Source organism: Dermacentor andersoni, chromosome 5, assembly GCF_023375885.2.
Source record: "Dermacentor andersoni chromosome 5, qqDerAnde1_hic_scaffold, whole genome shotgun sequence".
NCBI lineage: Eukaryota > Metazoa > Arthropoda > Arachnida > Ixodida > Ixodidae > Dermacentor > Dermacentor andersoni.
This window is the reverse complement of record NC_092818.1, coordinates 93,142,977-93,147,597: the sequence shown is the minus strand read 5'-3', so window position 1 is coordinate 93,147,597 and position 4,621 is coordinate 93,142,977.

The following is a 4,621-nucleotide window of genomic DNA, read 5'->3' as shown; positions in this document are numbered from 1 at the left end:
TTCATTCACGCGGTAGATTTGAACACATCCATTTATTGAACTTGTCGCTGTAAGTAATACGCTTCACCAGGGTAAAATTATATGGCTTTGCGGTACTTGTGACACACAGGACATCGTATAGCAATATTTGCGGTACATGAAAGTCATTTATTTTATTTTTGCATATTTTTCGAGCGACCGAAGCAAAAAGGTTGGCCATATAAATATCCAGGGTATTTCTTTATTATTGCTTCGTATTTTTCTTTAACTTTTTTATGAGGGGATGGGAGAAAGGAAATGAACACGCTATTTACTCAGTGCCTTGATTCGGACTCGATACAAAGTGTTATGTATGGCTGGCCAATCAAGCGATTCTATTCACATTGTTACGGAGAAGGGAAAGAAGAACGATTATAGTGATTTAATATTTCAGTTCACTTGAAACGTATATGAAAATTGCAAGTAGTATCGCTAATCTATTGCAGTCGTAAAGGAATTGCGTCCAGTTGCGTAATCATATAGTTTATTATCGACTTTCATTGCGAGTTGGTTTTATCATCGTTCGTTTCGTTTTATTATCGACCGCGAACTCGAAACATTTCCTGCCTAGAGCAACTGTGCGCTTTGTACGGAGTGTACGGAGTGTTCCAGTAACCAACATGTTAAGCTAAAAATATTTCAGTCAACCAAACATGGCTGTCTTCTTGGGTAAATATTTTTTCCTCAAAGCTTGTACTGCCAGATACAAAACGCCGTACGTTATACGAAGACGCCTCGGAGAACGCCGAGTAGCACAGCATTCAGCCCTTCAATCAGAACACTTCCCGTCCATGGAGACCAAGCACCGGTCACGGTCCCGCTCCCTCTCCAGACCGAGGTCGGGCAGTTCCAGATCAAGATCCACGTCGACTCCAGGAGCCAGATATACCTCAGAAAAGGTTAACTTCGCAGAGGCCCTGACGGGCGTCTCGCGAGAGGGTCACGTAAAATCCCCCCCACTGCCTAAACCCAACACGGACAACACAGATATCGAACACCTTAAGAAAGAAAACGCAGTTATGCGTGATTTAATCCAAAAGCTCACCCAGGAGGTTCACAGTCTCAAACAACCCAAAACCCAACCCACACCCAACACCCCAGAACCCGCTACCAACAGCCAACCCGAAGAACTCTCAAGACCAGCCCCAAAAAAGCAAGCCCTCCAAGAAGGAGCTCAGGGCCAAGTACGCTCCGAAGTCAAGCACATGCTCGTAACACTCCAAAGCACGGTGGAAACTAAGAATTCTCTAATCGCCCTTATGCACAGAGTCACCGCCATGGAAGCTAATATTCAAAGCCTTTTCACACAAACCGCTTCCACCGCTCAAGCCGTAGCCATGGACATCATAGGAACCGTCGCCGCCACCCTGCCCCCTGTGGCATCCCCTATCCTTGATCATGGCCCACACTAACACTGACACGACATTGTGGCAGTGGAACTGCCGAGGCTACCTCCATAAACAACCCGTTCTCCGTCAACACCTCCGTACTACTTCATGTGAACCCGACGTAATCTTACTCCAGGAAACGCACGACACTCCGGTAAACCTTCCAGGATATAAACCTTTCACCGCGAACAACGCTCCACACGGAGTCTCCATACTAATTCCAAAATAATTACCACAATCGAACACGATCTCCACGATCGGCGCATCGAACACCTCTTCATTGAGCTCATCCCGCACAGAAAACGAAAGGAAGGAATATTTGTCCTCAATATCTACAATACTCCATCTCAAAGCCATAGCCGATTTCTAATCCTCTTCAAAAAGGCGCTTAACATCGCAGGCAGCAGCCCCCTTATCATCGGAGGTGACTTCAATCTCCCGCACACAGGATGGGGTTACAGACACAGCTCTGCTGCAGGTCGTAACTTATGCAAGACTCCCATGATCTCGGGCTTACACTCATTACTGACCCAGTTTTTCCCACTCGCCTCGGCACTTCTACTGAACGAGACACGACACCAGGCCTCACTTTCACCAAAAACGCAGACAACGCCCATTGGCGCAACACCCAACACGACCTCGGGAGTGATCACTCTATCATCGAAATTACTCTCCCACACCTAACAGCCGTTATGATAAGAACAAGGGACTTTACTTGGACGGACTGGGATGCGTTCCGTAAACGCCGTGTAACAGCAACGACGGACACTCCCATTACCGACATAGAATCATGGTCATGCGAACTACTGTCTGATACTAAATCGGCCACCCGCATTATCACAACAGATGCCCCGACTGAGCACATGGACAGCAGACTCGCCCACCTTATCGAGGCCAAATCATCCATCCTCTCTAGATGGAAGGGACAACGGCTCAATAGAAGACTCAGAGGGAAGGTCGCACTTCTCAACAAGGAAATTGGAGCACACTGCCGCGTTCTATGTCAACAGCAATGGACAGAGCTATGTCACTCTCTAGACGGGCAACTCCACCACCACCGCTCGTGGAAAATCCTCAAACATTTGATTGATAGCACCACCGCCCGCTCATATCAATAAGATCGCCTTACCAAGCTTTTATTCACAGAAAGCAAGACTCATGGCCAGGACCACGTTAAGAATAGCTTATGTCAAAAGTACATCTCATCTGGGCCCACTCAACCTCACGGGCCATACACAGGGACCTCCAACCCCGCCCTTGATGAAGATTTCAGCGTGGCAGAGATTCATGCTGCCCTGCACAAGCTGAACAGCCGTTAGGCGCCAGGCCCAGATGGTGTTACGAATAAAACACTAAGAAATCTAGATGACCCCTCGGTGCAACAACTCACCGAATACATCAACAACTGCTGGCGCCAAAGATCCATTCCTCCGACATGGAAAACGGCCAAAGTAATTCTCATCCCCAAACCAGGTAAGTCATCTAGCCTCGCCAATCTCCGGCCCGTATCGCTAACTTCATGTGTAGGCAAGATCATGGAGCACGCACTCCTAAACCGTGTAAACACTCACCTCGAAGACACATCTGCTTACCCCCACTCGATAATTGGCTTTATACAGCATCTTTCCACCCAAGACGCTATGCTCCAACTTCAGCATCATATCCTAGATGGCGGATCCCGTCACACGAAGGCGATCTTGGGCCTCCACCTCGAGCGCGCCTTCGATAACATAAGGCACTCCACCATCCTCGAACGCATCTCCTTGCTCAACCTTGGCGAACGCACTTACAACTACGTAAGAAACTTTCTATCCATTCGGAAGGCCTTCCTGTCGGTCGGAGACATTAGATCGGAGGAACTCTCCCTCGGCAGCACGGGCACACCGCAAGGCTCTGTCATTTCCCAAATACTGTTTGATCGGGTTATGCTCGGATTAGCACAAGAACTACGATAACTTGACGGCATTGAATACACCATATACGCCGACGACATTACAATCTGGGCTGCAAAGGGCAGTGACGGCCAAATCGAAACTGCCCTATAGATATACAAGACGCCATTGACGTAGAAAATTATCTTGAAGGCACGGGACTCCGCTGCTCCCCTGAAAAGTCGGAGCTTTTCCTTTACCGCCCCACAATCCGTGGACCCCCCCCCCCCCCCCCACGGGGCTCCACGGATAAACGCCAATACGAGGAAATAGAACTCAACCTGAGGGACGGCAGACCCATACCCGTGGTCCCTAGCATCCGCGTTCTTGGTATGACCATAGAAGCCAACGGAGCTAACTCTACGGCTATCTCCAAGATCCTCCGACAGACCGCTAATACATCGCTAATACATCCAGACTGCTGAAACGAGTGACCAACCGACGAGGGGGTATGAAGGAAGAAAGCCTCATCCGCCTTGTCCAATCTTTTATCATCTGTCACATTACTTACGTTGCACCCTTTCTCAACTGGTACAAAGCTGAAAAGACTAAACTGGACATCATCAGAGGAGCCTATAAGCAGGCCTTAGGACTACCCTACCAAACCAGCACGGAACTTCTACTACAATTAAGTATCCACAACACGCTAGACGAGTTAATCGAAGCCCAACGTCGATCTCAACTAGAGCGGCTTACCCTCACGGAAACGGGCCGCAGCATTCTAACCAAGCCTGATATCACCTACCACCGTCAACATGGAGACAAACACCCAATACCACGCGACATTCAGCAATGGATACACGCCGACCCTATTCCCAAAAACATGCACCCAGACCACAACAATGAACACAGGAAGGCACGAGCTACCTCCCTCATCAAAGCTTATGCCAACACCGCGGGCGTCACTTTCGTCGACGCAGCTGAGTACCAAGATGGACGGCGCTTTGCGGCGGTTACCACAGCAGGCGGCTTGCTCCGACATGCTGCCAGCATCGTTACCCAAAATGCCGAGACGGCCGAGGAAGTGGCCATCGCCTTGACCACTCTTGACCCAGCCTGTCACACCATACTGAGCGATTCTCGCGCACCAATCAACAACTACATCAAGGGTCGCATTTCTCAGCAATCACTCCGTATCTTACAACAAGCCCCGCATTCGTCTGAAAATCAAATCACCCTCGTGTGGATGCCAGCACACGCCGGCGTTGTCCACCCGCACCTCACCAACCTCAACGAGGTTACACACACCGTAACACGAGGACGAGTCAACCGTGCCGGAGACGG